The 26,262-nt window shown below is 44.0% G+C and overlaps 1 long non-coding RNA gene across 1 annotated transcript; it reads left to right on the top strand.

Annotated features, from left to right (window-relative positions):
* The first annotated feature begins 466 nt into the window (after positions 1 to 466).
* Positions 467 to 25,607, top strand: LOC142008980 (uncharacterized). Its single transcript, XR_012644288.1, has 3 exons — positions 467 to 602; positions 1,543 to 1,674; positions 25,484 to 25,607. It is a non-coding gene; the product is annotated as an uncharacterized LOC142008980 (long non-coding RNA).
* The last annotated feature ends 655 nt before the right edge of the window (positions 25,608 to 26,262 follow it).

Genomic DNA, 26,262 nt, shown 5'->3' with positions numbered 1-26,262 from the left:
TTTAAATGGGAGAGGTTTGTGCCTTGGCCTATTACCCCAATCAGACAGATGCTCATCAGGGACAGAAAAGTTCAACAAGCAGGAGGACTGGCAGAAACGCAGCTATTTAACCCACTGCTGGGCGCTAATTTGCCACTTTGAGTTTCCCATTGCTGGTAGATGAGCAGCACGGCATTGGTGTGAGTCAGTGGGCCTGCAAACCACACCTCCTCCTCTCAGGGTCCCTTGCCCATGTAGCCTAAAATGGCAAGATTAAGGCAATTTCTGCTGGTGCCACCGGGAGGCTCTGTGCGAATCTTGGCCAAAGAGACACTGCCTATGTACCAGCCAGAAGGACTTACATATTCTGCCTTCCTTTCAGGAAACCTCGCCGTCAGCTTGATATGGAGCAAGAAGTAGAAAGCAATGTCACTAAGCAACCCACAGCCTAGGATGCACCTCACAGTCTGTGCCTAAGCACCACTGGCAGAACATCATGCAGCAGGGTCCCAAATCTTTCATAATTTTATTTGGGGAAGTGCACCCAGAATGGACAGAAAGCACATGCAACTGCAAAGACCTGAGTATGTACCGTCTGCGTACACAGTGACCCAATTGCAGAGGTGAGTGGTGGGTTCAACATTGCCAACACACTCATGATACAGAAGTGCTACACTTACGCAACCCAGATAGGCAAACTGAAAAGAATAGAAAGCACTGCTTTGTTTGTGAATCCCATTCCACAGTCAGTTATTTTATAATGTAATATATGCTTGGTCTTGTGGCACCTTACATAGAAACAAAATACAGTTTGAACCTCTCTCTAATCGGGCACTCTGTCATCTGACAATGTCTGTAATCCAGCATGATTTTACTTAGATGGACAGCCACTTATCATGGGTGTGGCCAAGATTCCCATGGTCCCATAAAGTTTATTTACAGCCACCAGTCCTGGCTGTCAGTGTTCTGTGCTGTTATTTAGCTGTAATTTACCCCTAAATGTCTTCTAATAGCCCAGTAAGCAGTGGAAGTGTTGGTAATGTGATAGACAATACTGATCTCCTGTGATCTGGCAATTGTCTTGTTCAGCAGTGGTCAGGTCCCAAGGTCTGAATGAAAGAGGTTCAAGCTGTACCAAACTGAATGTAGTAGGTTAGGATTAAAAGCGACCGTCACCCACTACTTAAACCAAACTCTAATTAAAAAATGGAATAAAAAATCCAGTCACTTGAACTGTTGCCATGTAGATATTCTGAGACCATTGGCACAAGAGGACAGATGGGCGGGCTGCTGGGGTGGTCTTCCTCTGAGTAATATATTGAAACAAAGGTTTTGAAAACTAATGCAGTAGATGTGCAAAAGGCAAAGACAAGTGTTCTTTGTGGACACAACAATGGAAACAAAGTCTCACTGAAGGACCTGTCTGTGAGACGAGCAGTTTTGAGCATCAACCCTGCTCCCCTCATGTGGGTGATGAAGTTAAATATTTTTCACTTTAAGGTGTTCCCCGTATACTTCATGGCTAAGACTGCTCCGTTTGGATTGAGTTTTCCTCTTTCATAGGTGCAGAGTTGCTACTGGAATGCACAAAGCCAGGGTCTTCTCTGGTTGGGCTACAGATTTAATCAATGAAATTCTAGAGGTGTTTATATACCTTCAGACCATTGTGTGCAAAATGGAGGCAGCCCCACTATGGTAGGTAAAAAATGGAAAGAGACAACTGATTCATTATTGTAACAGGATATTGGAGCCTTCCTTTGAGAACTCAGGGTGCCAGCTTCTCTTAAGAGGAAGATGTTAGACCTGTATTTGAACTGCCACTGAAAATCTTTGTAGATTTCTAATGCAGTTAGGTGCACAGGTTCTTTGGAAAATCCCACTTGGCATATCTCAGCATGTTTAGGGAATGCCTATGCTGCTGATTAGAGTGTGTCCTTCCAACCCAGGGAGACAGATTTAGGTTACCAGGGCTCACGCCAGCATGCCAAATATAGCAGTGTATCTGTTGTAGCACCAGCCATGGTTCAGCTAGCCACCTGAGCTCAGGCCCAGGAGGTAGGGTGGGCTTGAGCTCAGCTGGGCCTAGCCAAAGACTCACCACTGCGGCAGTGTCCACACCACTCTTTTCAGTGTGCTAGCACTAGCCCAGCCAACACAAAGGAATCTTTCTAGCCTGGGAATCCTGCTTCCAGCTGCAGCATAGATCTGCTTTCAGGCAGCTACAGACCTTTGAAAAGATGAGCCTTCCTCTCCAATCCTCCCTTTTGCATGGGAAGGTGCTGTCAGGGCAACCCTAGCAGTAGCCAGATTCCTGTTCCAGATGAGAGGACAGGCCAGAGTGTGAAGCCTGCTAAATCTACCATGCCCCACCCTACAAGTGCTCTCTCTGTTGGGATGCCAGAGGATTCTGTTTTGTGCCCCCACCCTTTCCTCTGTATCTTATAGTGTATGTCAGTCCTTTACATGTAATCATGAGACAATATGGGCAGCAATGTATCCAGTGTCTTGCCAGGGTCTACTTGGCTGCGTTTTCATTGCATCCTTGCCAGAGAATGCGCAAGCGAGGAATTGGAAACATCCTCCAGAGCAGATAGGATTATAACAGGGGAAAAGTATGGGACATTTATTGCATTGCAGCTACCCAAGCAGTAGTGTAAATGTGTTTGAGTGAGACTTCATAGTCATAATTTTTAAAATAAATTTGGCTGGGGCAACATTTGTTTAGTTACTTTTCATCACTCATTAATTGAATTAGTCTCAAAATGTCTTCCTATCTGGGGATATATTATATGTTTATTATACAGAATTCTCCCATGTTAATGTTTCTCTGATCTTTTGTGAGCATGACTGAAATGGGAGGGGATTTAATGCTCTTTGAGGAGTCTAGAGTCAGAAGGTTTTTAGTTAAAGGTGGCATGAAAACAAAGGGGAAAATAGACTTATGCCCTTTTTTGTTTCTTTCGTATGTCTGAAGATGCACTGGAAAGATTTTTAAAGTATGCTTCTTTGCACAGATATATTTTGAGGTCTGTCTAGGCAGAAGGACTGATTAGTTTTTAGACAATTAGGATTCATTGCATGGAGACTTGAATACAGGTGTTCCCCCTTCCAGGTAAATGCCTCACCTAGCAGGCTTTAGAGTCACTCTCTCTAACCCAATAATTGTTTCTGTGCATTATACAAAGGGGAAAAGCTGTCTCGAGAGATTTTGAGAGCACAACCCTGGTTAGGGCACTCACTGAGACAGGGATAGATGTGGGTCAAGTCCCTGCCCCAGAGAAGCAATTCAAATCTATGTCTTTTGTATATCAGGCAGGTGCCCTAACCACTGGTACAATTAGCAATATGGGGTGGGGGAACTTTTGTGAATCTATCCCTTCATTTCCTTTGTTTTTATTTAAAGTGCCAGAAGAAAAACACTGTCTGACTCCAAACTATACTTTTCTGATAGATCAAAAAATTTTGGGTCCAAATTTTGGGTTGGACTGGTGGCAAATCAAAAAATCAGTTATTTTCCCAACTCTACTTTACACATGCTGTTTGCATTTTATTATTAACCAAATTATAGTTTAATATGTGATTCTTGTATATCACTTGGATTTTTATAGCTGACGTTCTATCCTTTGTTCTTTTCTATCCTTGTTTTACAACCCTCGTCTGTGAACTTGAATGTAATATCTTCCCTAGGTTTGTCTCCTTCTGTTCCTCTAGTTACTGGTTTCTGGAGTGACCCGCAGTGTCATGTAACTGCTGTTTTAAAAAGTTGTATATGCTCCATCCCTTGTGTAATCAGGAAAGAAGCCATAGAATGGAGGGTCTATTACAGCTATCCTTTTCTGTGTGAGAAAAATTACAAGCACTACTGTCTTCACTCTTGCCCATGTTGGGGACAAGGAAAGGTCACATATGAAACCCCATTTTAGGAGGGTTTTTCCAGTGATGTTGACCTGTGGAATCTTTGCTGCTCACTGTCACTTGCCACCTAAGACAGGATTTTGATGGAAGTCTAAAACGGTCAAAGAAACTAACATTATTTGACTTTAACAAAGGAACGTGAAAAGAGTCTTATTCGTTCAGGACCATTGGGATAGGTCTTGTGAGGAATTTCATGCTGAAAGTTAGATGCAGGCAGTTACAAATGGTCCCGATAAGGAAGACACACATCCTATGGTCGGTATCTCTGGCAGTTGCCCTTTATTCAATCACCCACAGCTGGAATAATTGGATTTTTAGGAACAGGTTAATGGGATAATTAGGCAAACTAGCTCTAACTGGGATATTATGTGGGAATGGATGATTGCTGTCTCACAGGCACTTGTACACTGCTCGTGCTACCCGTTCTTCTATAGGAAATAAAGGAGGAAATGAGTTGTCTGTAAGTGATTGAAACTGTAGGTGTGATTTTATCGGAATGATATTTTAAGAAGCAAATACTATTAAAGATGTAAATGGTTTAGAAGTTGTATCCATCCCTTGTTGGGCTCCCTGGGCACCAAAGAATTTTAGGCCAAGAAAGCTAAATAATCCCTGTTTGATGCATTTTGGGAGGGGTCTCATGGTAAAAGCAAATAAGTTGCCCTTCCAAAGTAGCACTACGCACACACTTAATTTTACATCAATGTATAACAAGAGTAAACTAAAAAGTGATGGGCCACAAAGTTTGGGTCTGGATTCAAATTTCTCTATAGCTCACAGCAAGGACATTACAGGGAAGGGGCAGCCATAGATTCAGATGTGAATTTCCAGAAAGTCTGAGGAACGAGATACTGGGTTTTGATTTGGGTCTTTAACAGCAACAATCCTTTCCACCTCAAGGTTGCTTTTTATGTGTGGACTTTAAAATGCCGTAGGAATGTGAATGAATCTAATCTTACAAACCTCCTGTTAGGGGTATTTTTATCCCAAGCTGACCAGACAGGAAAAGTGAGGATGAGTGATCTTACCCAAGAGCATACAGAAAACTTGTGATGGTGTTGAGATTAGAATCTAGATCTTTAGACCTTTAATCCTTCATCAAACAACCATCCTCAATAATCTGAATAACTCATATATAGTAACTCAAAAGGAAAATGTTTTCAGTAAAGCTGCAGAGACATCACAGTCTTTTAACTAACAACATAAATGTGTGGCTGTTTATAATAAAATCGTTGGCTTTGTTTAGATTAAGGGGACTGAACCCAGTGGAGCTAGAGGGGCTAGACTCCCCTAGGCAGAGCCACCCGGGGCTCTAATAGTGATTTAAAGGGCCCAGGGATCCAGCTGTTGCTGTGATAGCAGCAGCCAAGAGCCCAGAGCCCTTTAAAATCACTGGGGACTAGGGTCGCATCCCCTTTTGTCCTCCCCCAATCAGTAGCCTTATTCAAATAGTTAATTTGTACAAAAAAACATTAAATGCATATTCCAGAATAGTGGGTATTTTGTTTTTAGACAACGAATTTTTGCCCTTTAAAAATAAATTTGCAACTGATTTTTTTGCCATCATTGTCGAGTTTTCCCCCTTTTTTGCCATTACTAAAACTAGCCCTACTTATGGGTAGTCAAGAGTGAACCAGAAATAATATGGAGTCCTTGCACATATGCACCTTTAAGCTTAGCTCATCAATTTGAGACTACAAAACAGAGACAGGACAGACTTTCTTGCTAAAATCTTGGTACTTCCTGTCCCAATCACAACAAGAATCTGGAAGTGCAAAGATATATGGAAATAAGGGTGGAAGAGAACTTCAGAATCTCCTAAAAGCTTCTGACTGAGTTTGAGTCTGGAACTAGACAAAGGAATTATTAGGTAGGAGGGGTGTAGTCGAGTTAGAACTGAGACATTTCTTTCAGAAGTGGGTCATCCTTTACTTGCAAGGTGCTGAGAAATCTATGGAAAGTGAAGTTAGTCTGCATCTGATAGGAGGTGCTGAGTGTCCAGCAGGATAAAATCCAAGATAAGTTTGTACAGGAATTCCAAATGGGTGGAAATGTTAATTACATTACATAGTGGCAACCTCAGTGTCTTGGCAGACAAATATCAGAAACCTTGGTTAATCAGAGGTTCGGTTAAATGAATTCCAATTGCTATATGTATTTTGGATTCGGGGTGAAATATTGCTTTGAGCAACCCAGTGAAACTGGGGTGGGGAGAATTGAGGTTCACTGCTTTTAGTGCAGTGTTACAGAACAGGAATGCATGAATTTTCCCCAGCTAAACAGGATTCACAACACAGCTGATGCAACGTGTTTTGCTTAATCAACCATTTATAGAAGCAGTACAGAGGAAAACAAATATACATTTAGCCAATTTTAATTGAACAAGAAATTGAAAAAATAGAATCAATCTTGATAAGAGCTGGGAAAACTCCTTGTCAACAAAAATAAACTTGTTACTCAATAAGGTTAATAATAGATAAATTGCCCTAAAGTTGTGTTATCACATTTGACGCTCATTTTATTAAAATGTTAATGGCCTAAGGCGAAAGCAAACCATTCTGTTAATCTACCATAAGAACTGCTTTCTCAGGAATTATGTACACCAGAGCACTTGGGAAACAGAGCAAACTCTTACGCGTGTGTTTGAAGTCTGGACCATCCACTCTTTGTGAGAGCTCAGTTTGACTAAATGGGATGAACTTCATATTTCTTTAAATGGCTAGGTGTCCTTTTATTACAAATAAAACTCTCCCAGATATTTTAATATGACTATTTTAATGAATGTTTGGCTTGGGCTGCTGCATTCGAAACAGCTAATGTGTCAGTGGCTGAAAGAAAATTGTAATAAAGGAAATATTTTCCCTTCTTCCCATGATAAGCGACTGAAGGGTATAGTCTAGTTAATACATTTGCTGTAGTTACACAATGCTCTATTGCAGTAACAGATGGAATGAAAATAAGTATTCATCAGCATCTTTAAGAATGGCAATTGTTTGAGGCAACATAGAGGAGGCTTAAGCATTCACTGAATTGTGGTGGATTGCATTATGATTTGTTTGGGATTAGGACAAAAAACATAAGGTTGGGAAAAAGACCAGCTGTATAAAGAGACTTATTTCTATAGATGTGATATCAGCTCAAAACACAAATGGGCCAGTTGCAGGGAGCTCATATTCTATCTCTCCTAAAACCACGTGGGAATCCATTTCTCTCAGAAACTTTCAGACAGATAGAAAATCTGAAGGAAAGTGTAATGCAAAAAGGAACTGAGGTGTTGCACATTTTTCTGGATTTGTGTGAGTGGCAAAGCTACAAATGCTATAGTACAAAATATAGGGATAAAATCAAATATTCTCCACCAAAAATCAAATGAGACAACAATGTGAAAGACAAGAAGCAATTCAATACAGGAAAGATTGATTCCATATTTGTGGCTGAACAGGTGTCTCATTTTTCAAGACATGTCAAGAGCAGATGTGTCAGGAAACCTAATGAGAAAATGTTTTGGTGATTTTAGTCTACAATGTAATTTTGTGATGATTTTTCTTCACCTTGGTTTTGCAATCCATGGACCAATGTTGGCTAATCCTTGCAGGAGTGTGTGCATTCATTTAACTTAATTCAGCTAAATTACTAGTGGCATTATTTAAAATGAAGCTTTCTCCCCACTTTCTTCTCTGTATAGCAACAAGATGCAAAGGTACCACAAATACAGATGTTTAATATTTTTGTGACACTTTTATAGTGTCCTTCACTGAAATACCTGTATGTCAGTAACAGCAGAAGGAGACGTTTGGGATTTTGTAATGTACAAACACAACAGAAGATTAGAAATTGCTGCTATGCCTGTGACACAGAGATAGCACTATATATATATATATAAATATATATATATTCCTTTAATGTAGATATTTCCAGCCCATCTTTATCTGGTCTTATATAATTGTTGGGGAACACTGACATAACTGCTTTACTACATCTGCATTTCCCGTAGTCATTTTCTTCCACACCAGGATCAATTTTCCACATAGTGGGCTATCATTAGGCCTATTGAAAAATTATGGTTGTTGTCAAATGCTAAATCATTGATAGCATTTCCAGACTTCCTTTCCCAACTCTGCTATAACAAAAAGCAGTTGTATGTGTGTCTTTTGTATAAGGTGGTCCTTATCATTAACACAACTTTATTGCAGATGCTTTAATGAGGAAACGTTATCCAAATAATTGATTTTTACTAGGGAAACATCAAAGGCAGAAAGGAGGCTCTCTGTGTGTGTGCTTTCTAGCACTGTTGCCATACTTTTATGGTCAGCATGAACATGGAAGCCCTTGTCTCTGACCAAGAGGTGAAGACTGAGGCCAGGTTTAGACTATGGGGAAAAATTGATTTAAGATTCATAACTCCAGCTACATGAATTGCATAGCTGGAGTCGACCTATTCTAAATCAATTTTTCCTGCCATCCACACAGTGGGAGGGCAATGAGAGACACTCTTCTGTCGATTTCCCTTACTCCTCCTGAGCACAAGGAATGCCAGGGTGTGGGCACAGACATTTGTGGAGTGACCATGACAGTGTTGCAAGCCACGGCCTGCATGTGTCGTACTCATGATCAAGGCTTCACTACCCAGTCAGAACCCCACATGCCAGTGTGCATTGACAGACCCATCCGAGGCACTAAGGGCTTAGTCACATACGCACAAGTGGGGCCAGCTTAGGGCTTAGTCACCTACATGGAAGTGAGACCACCACCTCGTCAAGCATTAACTCCTTAAAAAGGATGACTCCTAAAAAGGACAACTCCTAAAGGGGACACAACACATTGGCCCAGTGGGTTGCTTCCATATCCAAACCCTGATAAAAGGTCAACTCCCCACCTCCCAAATTGGAGGCTTGTGTATCTTGACAAGTTTGTTGGCCGGCCCGAGTCACTTGTCCCTTCTGCTGAAAATCTGGACCCTTTTGGCTAGATGTTGGTGTGGGCTCTGTTCTCCATCTGCAATTTCGTAACCGCCCTGTAAGTACAGGCTTTCCCCTGTCCGTCACCCAACATTGCATTGGGTAGATGGCTAGAGTGCGCTAGGTATCCCCTCTTAATTCCCCTCATAACACTGATTAAGCCATCGTTAATAAAGCTTTTTTATGCTCACTGCTTGTCTCGTCTCTATCCACCACTCATCCAGAGAACACCTTTTACTCACGGAACACAGGGTAGATGGTGAAGTTCTGATATTCGATTTAGCATGGCCTCACTAGGCATGGTAAATCGAACCCCAGAAGATTGACTGCCACCATGCCAATCTTCTGTAAGTGTAGATGTACCCTAAGACTGCAAAATAAGGATCCCTATGGAAAAACCGATAAAATAATGGTGCTTATAAACATCAAACTAGTTTGGTGGTTACTATAGATAATCTTTCTAATCTATTATTAATTTTGGGTGGGGTGAGAACAAAATGATGATATCCACTTTTTTAACCATCATCTCTTCTTCAGCTGGCTACTGACTTCACCTGCTGAGCCGGATTCAGAAATGCATTTGTTTGATGTTAGCTGATGTGGTGAGATGAAGTGAGTGCTACTGGAGGATGTTTTGTTACAGCAAAGCACTTGAAAGCTGAATCTACAAGGAACAGAGCCAGCAACCCTACACAGCTGGTTGTTTCTCCTATTGAAGAGAGAAAAAGTTGGCTTCACACAAGTAACACTGTATACAGGAGTGGGCCACTTTGCTCTTGTAATGACAAAAGGTTATCAATGCAATTTTGCAATAGTTCTGAATCATTCAGAAGAAATAACACAATGGATGCTGTCTGTTAGACCTCCTCCACTTAATGGGATAGATTCTCAGAAACCTTTCCAGTGATGCTAAAGTGAATCAGGTGTTCAGATACTGTACAAACCTGAGTGTGTGCCAGAGTTAGACTTCTCTAGTGAAGGTACTACCTCAATAAATACAGAAAATCTTTATGAGGAGCAATAACAGAGCATATAAAATAACAGTAGGACTGAGGGATGGCGATTATATCGCTCTCCCTTCCAAATTGAATTGTGCCCTTCTTTGCAATAAGGAATAATTGTCACGTTTATTGTGTTTGTCTGAATTAGATGGTAATCTTCTTTTTACATGTCTGTAAAGTGCTGTGTACACTTCTGGTCCTGTGTAAGTAATAATAATTGTTTTGCTAGTGTGTAGCTGCTATAACCATCCTTATTAAAGTAGAAGATGCATATTAGGACTAATCCCCAGACTTCCTTTTAGGGGTATTACACAGCTAAAACTTGCTAGTAAACTGAAGGAAAGAAAGGAAAGAGATTATCATGCTGCTACAGAGGGCTGTTTTGAGTACACTTGGAAATTAAAAAGACATACTTAGCCCATGGAACTCATTGCCACAAAATATTCTTGAGGCCAAGATCTGAAACGTTTTTTTAAAATGTATCCTTGTGGCCAAGTAGCATGTTTATGCTTCCATTTGGAAGCAGCTCAGGGAACTCTAGGCTATGTACAGTATCTTGAGGTCAGAATAGTTGGAATAGGAGAATGAGAGAGACAGAGACCGACCATTTGTTCAGACACAGTAGAACAGACATATCTCAAAATCATATCTCTTGATCCTTTAATTGAAGAAGCCACTCTTATGGTGGGAGGGGACCAAGGAGCAGTGGAAGCAGAAAGTGAGACAGTTTCCAACAGAGGTAAAGGACTGTGACCATTCCCCATGCACCCCAGAAGTCACTCCAACAATTAATTACATTTGGGCAATTTAGGATGATCGCAGTGATAGGTCATTTTTGATCATCGGACATAATAGCTGAGTAGGTTGTGGCAACAGAATGATTCAGTGACTTTCCTGTTAGATCTCATCATATTTGTAAGGAATTGTGTGAAGAAGCTGGTGTTATGCTATGCCTGTTCACTAATAATTGAAGGAGGTGGAGGCAAAAGGTCCTGGAAGCTAGACATAGATTATTAGGGGGAAAGAAAAAAGTCCAGTTCCTTTATTTCTTCGACTTGCTGCCATTTGCATAGGCAAGAACTGCTAGGCACAGGGAGCCTCAAAATCTCAGCATGTGAATGAAACAATGAAATAAAGAGAAGGGCATATATATTTAATTAGATGCTGGGAAACTTTCTGGGGAAGAGGTGAGCTCCACTTGGACAACATGAACCCAAGTGTTGGCATAGAAATTACCAAGAAATACATACAAATTAACAAAATACAGGTTGAACCTCTCTAATCTAGCAACCTCAAGACCAGTGCTGGAAGAGAGAATTTGCTGGACCGTAACAGGTCAATATTGTCGAGCACAGTGGTTCACAAACTTTTCAGCATCACGCCCTGCTTTTGATTTTTGAGAAACCCTCATGCCCCTGCCCCCTTCTTTACCATCATCCAACCCCCTTTGAGCAAAAAAATTAAATTTTTAATTAAAATAAACACAAAAACTCGATATAAAATTTTTATTTAATATTAAAAATAAGCACAAATAGCATTTCTTGGCTCCTTGTGGGTGCCTGGTTCAGCCCCAGCTGGCCAGCTGCCTGAGCCCCATGCCAGCCACAAGAGTTGAGCATGCCAGCTGCCCACCTGCCCAAGCCCTGCGCTGCCAGAGCCACCTGCCTGAGCCAACCAAGCCCTGCACTGGAGGGGCCATCCACCAGCCCGCCCGCCAGCTGCTGGGTCCAGCCGCCCACCCACCTGCCAGCCACCTGAGCCCTGTACTGCTAGAGCCAGTTGCCTACACACCAGCCCCAGCCCCAGCCCCAGCCCCAGCCCCATGCTTCTGGGGTCAGCCAGCCACCCCAATTGCCCAACTGAGCCACGAGCCAGCTGGTTGAGCTGCCTGCCTTAGCCCCGCACTGCCAGGGCCAGCCAGCCGACTGCCAGCCTGAGTCACCCGAGCCCCACGCTTCTGGGGCCAGCCGCCCACCCACCAGCCTGAGCTGCCCGAGCCCTGCGCTGCTGGGGCCAGCCATCTGAGCCCCACAAACTACCTGCCTGAGGCCTTCCTCTTCTGCAAAGCCAGGCACCACTGGCCCCCTGCTCTTACCTCATCCCCTTCCCCTTCCTGAAAGCCAGGCACCCCCAGCCCTGCATCTAACTCCATCCACCTCCTCCTCCCCGCCCATCCACACCCACTCACCTTTGCAGAAGGCCGCTAGCTTCACATGGGTCTTTGCTGGCTGCCTGCTTTTTATGGCAGCTGCGCCAGGTTGCCCAAGTGAAATGGCAGGGGCTGAGAGCCAGAAGCAGCTCTTTCTTGGGGTGAGTGGAATGATGGGGGGGGTCTGGGTCACCTCGTGCCCCCCCCTTGGAAACTCTTCATGCCCCCCACCCAGGATGCTGCACCCCCCCCCCCAGTTTTGGAAATCATGGTCCAGCAGCATTACCAACACTTCCATTGCTTACTAGGTTCTTAGAAGACATTTGGGGTAAATTACAGCTAAATAACAGCACAGAACATTGAGAAACAAACTTTAGGGGACATGGGAAACTTGGCCACATCCATGATAAGTGATCATCTATCTAACTAAAATCAGACTGGATTATGGATGTTGCCAGACTACAGAGTTCCAGTTTAGAGAGGTTCAACTTGTATTAAGCATACGCTGATAGGTGGTGCAGAGCCCCCTGATCAGGCAAAGACAAATGAGAGACATTTCTGGATCCAGTAAAGAATAGGGCAAAAATTACAACAACTGCAGAGGCATGAGGGTGAGATCAAAGAGAGACATTCTGCAAAAGAGAACAGTCTCCTATACTGCAGTATCAGACAAGAAATGACATATGGACAAAAGAAAGCCTGGTGTCATTGAAGTCAATGGCAAAACTCTGACTTCAGTGGAGCCAAGATTTCACCCACCGTCTTGTATATACCCTTCTTGAGCGTTGCATTTAAGCTTCCTTTTAAAAATAAAATAAATTGCCAACACTTTACTGTTTATAATTGTGAAGTATAGAGTTTAGAACTACAAATGCAGTGTAAGCAAGTTCTGGAATATACACCATGGGTGCTGGAACTAGGGGTGCTACTACACCCTCTAGCTTGAAGTGGATTCCATTATATGAAGAGCTCACAATATGCTTCAGTGGCTGTCAGCATCCCCAGTATAAAAATTGTTCCAGAACCTGTGATGATCATTCAAAAATACAGTCACATACAAGCCACATGAGAGTGGCCACTTTTAATTCTTTTCTGGCTGCTCTGACCATAATAAAGTTTCCAATTCCTTTCTGAAAAATATTTGTGCAATAATTTCTGCAGCTGTGAAACTTTTTGGTTACAAGAAAAAATGTATATTGTACATTTGAAGCAATTATGAGTTAGTGGTAGGCTTTTCTGCTGACTTCAATGGAGCTGGATCGGACCTCAAGATTAGGAGCTGATGAAGTTTAAAGGCACAGCAATTTGGTTATGTGCTTAGTGCAGGCATATAGGGAGTTTTTGGCAACATTAGTACATCTTAAATTCTTCTCCAGCTTGGGGTTTTGATTATTCTTCCGTGCTCTGTTGGAAACATTACTTTTGAGAATTGTGTCATTTTAATTTGGCTGTGCTACTGCTTTATTAATATTTGAACATCCCACTGATCTCTGGTCTGGCACAATGGGAACCACAAAAAAAAAAAGAGGCTAAAAGATCAAATGTTCCCCTCTCTGACATGAGATGCCCCTTTTCCCTTCCTTTTCATATTTAATCGTTTCTGAAACTTTTTTCAAAAACTTTTATTTTACTGATTCAAGATATCTTAGTCTTTGTGCCTGGAAGAAAAGATACAGTTGAAGGCAGACAAATGTGACCTTATCCAGAAACTGCATCAGAGACATACAAGGGATTAAAGACTTGCCAATTTATCCATTACAGCCTGGCATAAGAATTATCCATTATCACGTGCAAGGCCTGTGTGAATTGTGAACACATCTGGCTAGCTCCAGTTCGCTTGTTTAGCATGTGATATGCTCTGGATTAAAGCATGTGCTCATTAGAGAATAACAGTTTTCTGGATGCTGATTTTCATCATTTGAAAGAAGTGAGTGAAGCTTTTTTTAAAAGCCTTTGATATTTAGGGATGAGAGATCTCTTATTCTGGAGACTCTATGTCTTTACTTCACAGATTCTTTAGATGGAAGGGTAGTTTTATGGCTAAAGAATAGGACTGGCTTGGCAGACATAAGATCTAGGATTTTAAGTCATAAGATCTGGCTTTGCCTCAGGCGTAGTATTTTATATAGGAACATATCACTTAATTGCTTTGGGCCTCTATTTTCCCACATGTGAAATGGGATAATACCTTCAGACCCTTGGCAGGCTGAACCCTTAAAGTTTAGCTCACTAATATTCTAAACACTTTGAGCTCCTTGAATAAGACAGTTATCTACAGTCTTACTTTTTTCCCTACAACAAAATTAGATATTTTTAGTGTGGGTTTCGTGTTGATTCAGTAACGAACTATTTTTTTCATATTATCTGAATATTCTGAAATAAGAGTGCAAGGGGCCTAATTCCAATTGACACTAAAGTGTCTTCACATTTCTCTGAAACGTAAAGGGATGTTAAAGTGAGTGTGAACTATGCTTTCATGACTTACTTGATTAGAGCAATGTGAAGGCCTTACTGTAAATGAGAATTAGCCTGTAACACCTTTTTCTCTAAAGATTTGGAAAGGAAATCGAACAATTCTTTTCAAGCGTCAGTCAAGAGAATTATTGTTACTTATTATTTTAACACTACTCAAAATTGCAACAATATTCTGGTGTAGAGAGACAACCTGGGGCGGAGGGGGCATCCTGCCCCCATTGAAGTGAAGGGGAGTTTGACTTTAATGGGGCCAGGATTTGGCCTGTGACTCTTGCCCTGAGGAGCTCAGTCATCGTGAAGCATGTCACTGTCAACTCAAGTGGTAACAGGGACTTTAATGCTACATGGTCAAATTTTTCCCATTGCTCTTACTGGAGTTACCTGAAGTGAGTAGAGCCCACTACATACAAATGTCATATGTGTATACAAAGCATCACATGATCAGCACAGATGATATTCACTGAATTGGAGCAATTTTTAGCTTCCTCTCTACTTTACACCAAGATTCAGTAATTTGGTGGGATTTGGTTTAAACATTACGGATATCTAATTTTGGAGATAGATGATCTGTGGACAGCGACGTAGAAAAATTCCTAAAAGGGGCTACATTTTAATTTACACCACCTGGCCACCGGACATCCACTGACTTCAATCTGGGGCATTACAGCTTGGAATACAGACACCATCTCATGAACATACTTTAGGGTGAAAAGGGTTAGGGTGAGGGAAGATTACTTCCTTCAGTATCAGAGTTCGGTTATACATACACAATTTTTTAAAGTACAGTACTGCTTTCCTTTCAGGTGCGTGTGTTATTAGCAATGCTTCCTGATAGTAAAGAAAACACCAGGTGCAGTCTGTACCTAGAACTCAGGGGAAATTATTAGGCAAGAGGGTTTGAGACAGTGGAGGCAGCAGGGTCAAGTCAAGGTCTAAGTGAAAGAAAGCTATATTTGATGAGCAAACAGACTGCTTAAAACCCATTGGGTCACGGGTGTCAGAGTGTGTGTTATCAGGGAAAAGGAAAGATTGTAGGCATCTAATTTAATTAATATTTAATTTTGACATGTTAAAGTGCTTACCTAATGCCATGGGCTCATATACCATCTTTGTTAAAATAAAAAAAAACAGTTAAAACCAAACTAACAGCTAAAACTCATCCACAACTATTACAGAATTAAAAAAAAAACACACTCTTTTCTCTTTCCCTCAGCTCTTCCCTACACTATTAGGCTATCTCTACACTGCAGCAATCTGCTGACAGGAGTTACTCTTGGAAGATATCTCCCAACAAAACTTCTGTCGACAGATTGCGGCCACACCGCAAAGTGGATCAAAAGAGCAATCCGCTCTGTCAACAGAGTGCAGCCATACTGCCCAGCTGCTCTCCACAGAATGGCCAACCGGAAGTACAGCAGACAGGGATACCCGGTGACCCAGAAGCCCTGTCTGTTGACACAGCCCTCCTACCCCCCGCAGGAGTGTCCACATGGCTCTTTTGTCAACAGAATCTGTCGAGAAAGGTGTTCTGCCTCATGGGGGAGAGGCAGAAGGCTGTCAACAAGAATGCTGTGTTCTGGCAATCTAATGTCGGCAGAGTACATTTTTAGTGTGGATGCTCTGTTAGTTTTGTTGACAAAAAGGGTGTTTTGTCAAAAAATCCCTCTAATGTAGATGTAGCCTTAGGGAATGTTCTAGTCTTGACATGGTAATCTGGCAGTCAAGAGAGCTGGCTCTGGGAGGAAGATAATTTCATAGTCAAGGACCCCTCCACCAGCAGTGATGTCTTGGATATCTAAGTAGGCGGTTATCTTGATCACCTCAGCTGATCTCAATTGCTGCTGTATCACAAGAAGAGAGATTTTCTGAGTTAGCCTGGATCGAGCCCTTATGAAATTTGATAGTCTTAAACCCTACCCCCAATAAATTGTGCTTGGAACAAAAGAAAGCCCTTACAGATTATGAAAAACTGGCATATCATGTTCCCTGTAATAAATGTCTTTTAATATGTTTTGTACTAGCTGAAGTATCTGTGTGCTCCCTGTGTGAAGCTCTGTGAAGAGTGCATAGTGTCAGTGGAGTTGTCAATGAATAAAACTGGGACTGTCTATGGTGAGCACCATATCTGAAATACATAGCATCACTCCCAGTTTCGCCAGGCACCGCCTGGAATGGGGTTCAATCTCCATCAATTCCTGAAGCCAAACCAGGAGACTGGCCATTAAAAAGCTGGCAGCACAGCAGGCTCTCTGCCTGCCCTGCTTCTCACCACTCCTGGAAGTGGCCAGCATATCCCTGTAGCCATGGGGATGGAGTGGAGTACCACTGACTCCACAACTCCCACTGGACGACAGCAGGGAACTGTGGGGCAATGGGAGCTGCAGAGGTGGTGCCAGTGGAGGGGGCAGTGCTCAGAGCCACCTGGTCCTCCCCACCTAGGAGCTGCTGCCAGATGTGCCAGCCACTCCTGAGAAGGTGTGAACTGCAACACCAGCCAGCACCCGCATTTTAAACCTACCAACCCAGCTTAGTTCAAAATATTGTAGCCCATTGGTGACTAGACTGTTATGTGCCGCCGTCAGGACATATGAGGTTCTCTCAATGACAGAGATATGATTAAGTGCATAGTGAAATCTTCGCAAGTGACCTAAAGGAAATCCCCATCCCATTCCCAAGGGCATTGTTTATCTAACCTGGGGAAAAATTCCCTTCTTAACTGATGGAGCTGATACCACCATTGCTATGTCTTCCCATTGTTACTACTGATCTACTAGCATTACCTCAACCTGAGCGACGAACCAGCCCTCCTAGACCCAAGCCATGAAATCAGCAATATATTAATCTACTGCAACAACTGGCTCTACATAAGGAAGAAAGTTAGATACAGTAGCTCATACTGTGTCACTCTCTCTCCTGTTGGCCTTGTACATTGAACTGTGAGGACCAAGGAACCCTGCATAAGCCAGTGTGAGAGTTCATTCGGATAGACATGCTGTTGGCACTATCAGGCCAGAGAGTAGGGCTGCTGAACAGCAGTGCCATCTACCCCTGCCAGGACAGCAACACTTCATAGTGTCAAACGCAGCTGACAATCTGAAAGGACAGTAGTAACTTTACTAGCCACTGGAGTCATTGAACGGCTAACTGAAAAAATCACATGGGTTTATTTGACATGGTTTGTTTTGCAAGAGGAAATAAAATTATGAATTTCATGCACAGATGAGCTGACAGGTTTACTCAACATCTCAAACATTGCTGGTGCAGCAGAAACATTCGGATAACGTTTCTACTGAATATTGCTTGGGCTGCTGGAAAAACACTCTTGGACTTAAAGACAATGCTCAAACTGCTCTGTGTGTGTGTGGGGGGGTGGATGTCTGTGTTACTTGGTGATATCAGTGATTCTAGAGCTGGTCCCCAGGAGAGCATGAGTTTGTCAGGAATTATGATCTAGATACTGAATAATGACAGGTCTCATTAATTACTGTATTTAATTATCTTGTTCTGAGGTGGAAATAGTTTACTTAATGTACTCAGTGGTCTTAATCTCACCTGTAGGCTCTACTCTAAAGTCAGTGGGAGGCTTCTCCATTGAGTTCAGCGAGAGTCTTTTGGATCAGGAGCACAATCAGAAGCAGAATCCTACAGCAATGTGTCCGCTTACCTTGGAGATGTGGCGCTTTTCTCTTCCTGCCACACAATACTGAATACAGAAAGACAGGCATCTCACATGATTGGCTTAAAAGGCCCTAGCCCACAATGGCGCTATAATTACAAGCCTGCAGGGAAAATCTCTGGGCTTTTGTGTAGAGGGGAGCCAAGATGAACACAAAAAGACTTCACTCACTTCCCATGCCAGGTTTCAGTTTCCAGTTCTATAGGAAAGCCAATAAGAGGACTTAACTGCAAATGTATCACAGCACCAGGGAAGCATATAAAATAGGCTGAGGAAGAGTGACAGGATCACAGGCAATAGGCAGAACAGGAAAGAGACGGATGCTGTAAAACATTAACAACTTTGCTTGAGTTCAGAATCCCCATGGAGGACTGTCTCCAGGCGGGTAAGCAATAGGGGGAACTTTTTGTACAGATAAAGGCGGTATGTGGATTCCCAGATTAAAACAAATTATAATGATGATGCTGCCAGGTGGAGCTGGGGCCAGGGAAAGCAACAAAACCCTGTTTTTAATTGTATTTTATTTTATTGCCAGTGAAAATCAAATGATAGAATGGGTTGGAGAAATGAAGCAGTTGGGAATGGCTGAAGAGGATTCCCAGCTGTGTCTGTAATCAGTGCAATTCATGGCTCACAACGTGCTGGCCATATTGTTTTCATGATCCATGTATTCCAGGATGATAGGGCAAACATTTGAATGGGAGAGAATCGTTAAGGTTTTATTTATTATTCTTGTTTTGACAGTGCCTCTGAAACAGCACATTGCTTTGGCGGTCAGGCCTGCAGCCCCATTGTTGCTGTAGGCTTGATCGCAGGGTTACGAGGCATCATTCCCTCTTTTCATCCATGTGCAGAATAAATTTTGTTACACACACTGAGGCATATGTGGATGCACACGACCAGTAGAAACACCTGCTGCCGCCTGTGGATGCTGTGGACATTCTGTTAACCACTTGGGGGCATTTGAATCTCTCCTGGGTGGCCGCCTAAGTGCTCAGCCTAGAGGGAACCTGTTGCCAGGTGTCAAATTCTTGACTGGACCACCCAGTTGAAAAGGGACCGTGGCAGCTCCAGTCAGCTCCACTGACTGGGTTGTGAAAAGTCCATTTTATGTGGGGCTGGCAGGCTTCCTGCCTACCTCCACATGGCTCCCTGAAAGTGGTGATGTGTCCCATCAGTTTCAAGGAGAAGGAATAGCGTAGGGATTTCTGTGCACTGCCATTGCCTCGAGCGACAGCTGCTCAGCTCCCATTGGCCAAGGACTGGGGGCAGTGCCTGCAGGGGGAGGCAGAGCCACCTGGCTAACCCTGTGTGTAGGAACTGAGGGACATGTCACCACTCCAAGGAAGCCACTTGAAATAAGCGCTGACCAGATCCTGCACCGCCTCCCGTACCCCAAACCCCTGCTCCAAGCCCCTCCCAGGCTTAAAGTCTTTCCCAGAGTCCACATTCTGTACTCCCTTCTGTACCCCAGTTCTCTGCTACAACCCTGAGCCCCCTTCCATGCTCCACAACCTACAGCCCAGAGCCCCCGTTTGTACCCCAGCTCGCTTATCCTCAGTCCTGTCCTGCAGCCCACAGCCCCAGCTGAAGCTCTCATCCCCTCCCACACCCCAAGCCCCTGCCCAAGTTCAGTGAATGGGGGCAAGTGAGGGTAGAAGAGATGGAGTGAGTCTGAGGTGGGGCCTTGGAGAAGTGTTGGGTCAAGGGCATGGCACGAGGGGAGAAGTGAGACGATGGTGTTTGTGCTTGTGTGATTAGAAAGTTGCCAACCCTACTTGATCACAATGCTCTCTCTGATTTGGCAGCCTTTGTGGGGGGGGAGTCTCTCCCTCTCACAAGACCCCTTTTAAGAGCTGTTGCAAGGCCTGGGAGAGGAAGAAAGGTGCTTTTCCTCATCTGGTCAAACTCACGAGTTTAAGTTAACTGACTCGTAAAGCATCTGTTTCAAAATTGTTCTTTTTTCATACAAATCCCAATGAGGCGTGCTGCTGTGGTGGAGAAATGAACAAGAGTCTACGAATTTAAACACGCACACATACATCATAATCGACTACCATGGGCTCAGCGCCTCTTGGTGTCTGATGCCTCCCTCACTATGTCCTTCCATCTTTCCCTGTCCAGTGTGGAGTGGCTTAGTTTTTGCAGACTAGCTCTACACCAATCCACTATGTCGTCTACAGACACATACCTGGGCCAGGGTATTTCTCACTTTGCTGGTCTGCAGATGGGTGGAGTCCATTATAAACCTGTAGTCTCAGGCCGCTTCTTAGCGAAGATTCAACAGCAAGGCCCTATGAGAGGCTTATATTGCTAACTATGTTGGCTATTGTCTTCACAACTACAGTGAACCCTCAATTTAACAGACTAATGCGGGGGAGGGGGTGTCCGGTGAATGCCAAAAGTCTGTTAAATTTGAATCTGCAGCACTGGAGGCACCTGGCAAGGTGCACTAGGGAGCGCTCCATCCGACATCTGGGAGGAACACAGTGGGCTTGGGAGAGAGCTTGGCAGTGGGCTCTTTGCACTCTTTGCTCCTCTGTCCCCGGCAGCCCCAGCCACTCCGGCATCTCCTCCAGCCTCAGGGGCTCCAGAGGCTCTAGTGAGTATCTGGCATTTGTTTGGGAGGAGAGGGGGCTGGCAGACAGTGTCCATTATTTCCAAAGTCTGTTAAATTCGTCATCGACAACTGTGGGTTTAGTGTCCATTGGTGTCTGATGCCTCCCTTACTATTTCCTTCCATCTTTCCCTGTCCAGTGTGGAGCAGCTTAGTTTCTGTAGACTAGTGCTGCACCAATCTACTGTATTATCGACCCCTTCTCTGTGGAGTCTGCCTCTCCTATTCGAACCGACCATTATGCTGAATACCAGGGTCTTGATTTTTCGTTTGTTCTTCATCCTGCAGATATGCCCGAATAGCTGTAACTTGCATTATATAACCTTCTGCAGTAGGTTCTTTTTTTTTTCCTATGTAATTCCTATATCTTCCTATATAATTCCTCACTGGTGACCTTCTACATCCATCCAATTCTCAGGATCTTTCCATAACAAGTCCCCCTTGAATGCCAATATTCTTCTCTTTCAATCTTTTATTATCACACCATGGCTACGTCTACACGTGCACGCTACATCAAAATAGTCTATTTCGATGAATAACGTCTACACGTCCTCCAGGGCTGGCAACGTTGACGTTCAACTTCGACGTTGGGCAGCACCACATCGAAATAGGTGCTACGAGGGAACGTCTACACGCCAAAGTAGCACACATTGAAATAAGGGTGCCAGGAACAGCTGCAGACAGGGTCACAGGGCGGACTCAACAGCAAGCCACTCCCTTAAAGGGCCCCTCCCAGACACACTTGCACTAAACAACACAAGATCCACAGAGCCGACAACTGGTTGCAGACCCTGTGAATTTAGCATGGATCCCCAGCTGCGGCAGCAGCAGCCAGAAGCCCTGGGCTAAGGGCTGCTGCACACGCTGACCATAGAGCCCCGCAGGGGCTGGAGAGAGAGTGTCTCTCAACCCCTCAGCTGATGGCCGCCATGGCGGACCCCGCTATTTCGATGTTGCGGGACGCAGATCGTCTACACGTTCCCTACTTCGACGTTGAACGTCGAAGTAGGGCGCTATTCCCATCCCCTCATGGGGTTAGCGACTTCGACGTCTCACCACCTAACGTCGATTTCAACTTTGAAATAGCGCCCAACATGTGTAGCCATGACGGGAGCTATTTCAAAGTTGGCACCGCTACTTCGAAGTAGCGTGCACGTGTAGACGCGGACCATGTCTCACATCTGTACAGCATATTGCTGAATACACACATTTTCAGGATGCTCAGCTTCGTTCCTATGCTAATTGCTCTGCTCTCTTAAGTTGGAGTCTGTTAAATCAAGAGTTAACTGTATAACACAGTGCATATAGCACCATGTTAGAACATGCTCCATCTTGATACATGAGTCCTATGATGTGACACTTTTAAAAGAAACAAGTTACATATTGTGCAGAGTGTCCTTGATTTGGTCATTTTTTATTCATTAATTTGCTAATTACCCAAATTCAGTATTTGGCAAAAGGCTTCCGAGGGCTTGATCCTGTCCCTTGTCAAATAAATGGCAAAACCTCTCATTCGTTCTAACAGTACAGGATTGGGCACCTAGTTGTCAGAACCACACAGTCAGAGGCCGTCCTAAATTCCAAACTTCTCAATGACCCTTTCTCTCCAACATTCCTAATGTAACAGAGCATCAGTTAGAACCTCAGGAGGCCAGGGGGGCAAGGGGGTGTTATTACAAGAATTAGCCAGAAGAAGCAATGTTTTGAAGTTTTGATTTTGTTCTGAACTGGCAGGTGACACAACACCCTGTGAAGTGAGGCACAGAGGCTCAAGGCTTCCCCAAGGCTTTGGGAAGGGGCCAAAAATGAGGGGTTCAGGGAGTGTCAGGGGGGCTGGGCAGGGTGGGAATGAGGGCTGTGGCTGGAGGTGGTGACACTGGGCTAGGGATTAAGGATTTGGGAGGCATGAGCAAGTTCAGGACTGGAGCAGCAATAGGGATGCAGGACGATGTTCAGGGTGCAAGCTTTGGAAGGGTGCTAGGGTGAAGGAGGCAGCTCAGGACTGTGACAGGGGCCTGGGGTGTGGGGGCAGCATCCAGGCAGGAGTTATGTTATGGGAAAGAGTTCTGAGCTAGGGCAGGGGATTTGGAGCATAAGATGTGCAGGCTCTGATTGCGGAGCACTTACCTCTCGGATGGCTCCCGGTAGGTGGCGTAATGGGGCTAAGGCAGGCTCTCTTGTCTGCCTACTCTAGATCTGCATTGCTCCCTGAAGTAGACAGAACATCTGTCCTCTAGATGGCAGGGCCAGGAAGCTGTGTGGAGCAGGCTGCCTGTGCCTGCAGGTGATACCTCTGCAGTTTCCATTGGCTGTGGTTCCTCACCAAAGAGAACTGTGGAGCTAGTGCAAGGGTGGGGATGCTGAGACACCATCCTTGACTGACCCCGCAAGGACAGGCTCGAGTCTTCTGGCCTACGGCATACAGACTTGCTGCAGACTAGATGAAATGAAGCAGCGGACTAGATCTAGCCTCTGGGCTCCACACACCGATATACAAGGTTTGCAGGTTGTTTTAATGGCTCTCAGCACCCCCAATATACTAAATGTCCAAGAACCATTGACTGTAACTGAGCCATAGAGTAAAACCAATGAGTTCATTGATAGTACATCAGGGATGAATTAGACTAAAAGTACTTGGGCAGATTGCAAAGCTATTTATTGTCACCAGAGCATGAGTATTAATAAAATCCCAACTGAACAATGCAATAAAGATACTATTGTTTACACTGGACTGTTCATGGTTCAGCAGATAATGGCTCTTCATCAGAAATCAAGCGGCCATCAAGGGATCCCTGGAAAAGCTTGCCCCTTTGCAAGGGAGCCATTTCTCAGAAGTCCTTTTCACAGAGTCTTAGGGTTAAATTAAAAGCTAGTGTAAGTGGGTGAAACTCCAGCCAGTTTTTTCTCAAGGGTCTTGTTTTAGCGGTGTTAAACACTCCAGATGAAGTGGCTGGGCGCTGCTGGACTTGTCAGCATTTCTGCAGAGCCCTACGCAAAGAAAAAAATTGTATCTGCAGCTGTGGCTGAAAACATGAGCTCTGGCGATCTGCGCTGACGTCCGTGGAGGAGAGACCCGCTGGTAGAAAGCGGGTATCCACAGATTTGCAGGGCTGTACACTTCTGAGCACTGGGCCCTTCAGGGTTAGCTTTTGATTTCAGACTACACTTGAGAAGAATGGGCATCACAAGAATCTGAGAAGTGAACATGATGCTGGCAAGCAAGGGTGATGCATGGGGATGCACAAGAGGCCACATGCACCTGCCAGCTTCCACCCCTGCCCCCTGCGTTCATCATCTTCATCTCCCAATCAGCATGTGGCTTGTCCCACTCCCCCCCGGTGTAGTACAGTCTGATACAAGCCTGAGCTAGAGCAGGTTGTTCTCTCAGGCCATGCTGCTCTGGGGGGGCTGTGAAAGGACGGCTTCTGGAAGAAGAGGTAGGTGGGGTGAAGCAGGGGTGGGGAGGTGGCAGGGAAGGGGCAGAGCCAGGGCAGGCAGGGAAGGGGCTTACGGTGGAGGGAAACTGTGGGGGTGGGGGAGAGAGCATGTGGCTTGTCCCCCTGCCACCCTGAAGTTCTCTCACCAGTCTCCACTGCTTGCAAGAGTCAGTACCAGTGACAAGTTCTCCAGGTTTCAAGCGACCAAGTCCCCTCCAGCTCAACCAAAGAAAAGCCAATCCAACCCACCCACAGTAACAAATTCCAGTTTTCCTGGTCGAAGAATTTTCATTAAAAAATCCACAAAATACCTACAAGTCTGTTATTTTTGCCTCTGAATTCCTCGCAATACACAGGCCAATTGGCAAATTTAGTTCACCTGGCAGACAGCAAAACGTATCAGCTATTCTGGGTACCTGCAATAACCCTCACAGCAGCATTTGGATAGGATTTAACTGATGTAACAGTACTGCACACTTTGGAAGTTTCACAAACAGAGAATTATAGTATTAAATGCTGAGCTGCCACAGAAGCAAGGAACTAATGTTGCAGTATCAGCGGGTGCCGGGGGGAGGTCACAGTCTAGCAATATTTATGAGATGGTAAAAAGCTGTTTATGTCACAGTGCTTGAACGTTCCTTGAATGTTAAGTCAGAATCAATAATCTCAATGAAATCTGACCCTGGTGGGCAGAGTATGAGAGAATTGGACATTCTCCAAGCTAACCTCTTAAAGGCAAGAACCAGCAAGCAATTGATGAGGAGCTATCAATAAAAGCTCTGTTTTGTGTGAGTTCAATTCCCAGTAATTGCTAGACATCTGAGATTGAATCTTTGACAGATATGATGAGACAGGGCTAGTGTTGGCTGTTGGTAGAGAAAAGCAGATTTGTCTCTTGTTTACTAGAACACAATGGGATTTCATATTGGAAGGGGCAGGAAAAAACCTGCCTAACAGAAAAGATTTTGCTGCTAGTGATGTTAGCAGTTCTCAAAGAGAAGGGTGGTAGCAAATGGAGCTAATGTGCCCTGGAATTTATAACCCAGAAGTGCATTTTAAGGCATAAGTTGCGGGAAAGCTACAAAACATCTGTCTTAAGTTTAAAGCTTGAATACTACAATTTAATATCTAAGGCAGTGGGTCTTACCCACAAGAACGCATTCCCTGATAAATGTGCTAGACGTTAAGGTGTTACAGGACTGCTTGTTATTTGCAAAGCTACACACTAACCGTCTGAGACTTTCAAGCTTGTGAGTAATGGCAGCACGTGTTCCAGTGTTTTGCAGAATCAGGCATTTATGCTGTCTGCTTCAGTAGAGGAGTTATGGGGTCCTTCCTGTACTAGACCAGAGAAGCGACCCACTGGGCCCTTCACCTGAAGAAGAGAAAGAAGAAGTGGAGGAAGGGAGCACGTTGCCACATGGAAAGGACTTTCTCCTGTGAGTAATATGGAGGTGATGGTGGCTTTTGCTGGCATAGGTGGCTTTAACCAAGCCTCCAGTTAGGTTGGAGTTAAGCAAAGTAAGAATTCAGGGGTATGGATTGGAAATTAAGATTGTGGTTTTTAATTCAGCTTATATTGAATAGATCAGAACAAAAGAAAAAAAATACTCCTCTCTTTAAAGTAGAGAAGGCTGTTCCTGACCCTGCTCTCACTGAAGGCCATAGCAAAACTTCAACTGTCTTCAGTGCAAGATCATGCTCCTGTTTCTGAGTTTATTTCTGGCAGATTAAAACCTTGGAGCTAAGCACAAAAATGCTCTTAGGTTAGTAGGTACTGCTTTAAATACTGTGCCAGGATGGGAGGGGGAAAAAAAAAACCCTGAAAATCGTATATTCTTGATTGAGAAGGGAACTCAGAATTGTCCTGGACTGCTGCACGCTTGCTGTTTTGTTTATTGCCTGGATAGGTGCAGAAGAGTTACTTGCAAATAAGAATTGTTATAATTTGCATTGTTCAGGTTTCTATTTACGTAGTTGTATAAAGGTAAAAAATTAAACAGTTCTTGAAATTAATGAAAACTTGTTGCTGGGATCTGAGAAAATGTTTCACAA

Source organism: Carettochelys insculpta, chromosome 2 (genome assembly GCF_033958435.1).
Source record: "Carettochelys insculpta isolate YL-2023 chromosome 2, ASM3395843v1, whole genome shotgun sequence".
Classification (NCBI taxonomy): Eukaryota; Metazoa; Chordata; order Testudines; family Carettochelyidae; genus Carettochelys; species Carettochelys insculpta.
This window is presented reverse-complemented; position numbering and strand designations above follow the sequence as displayed.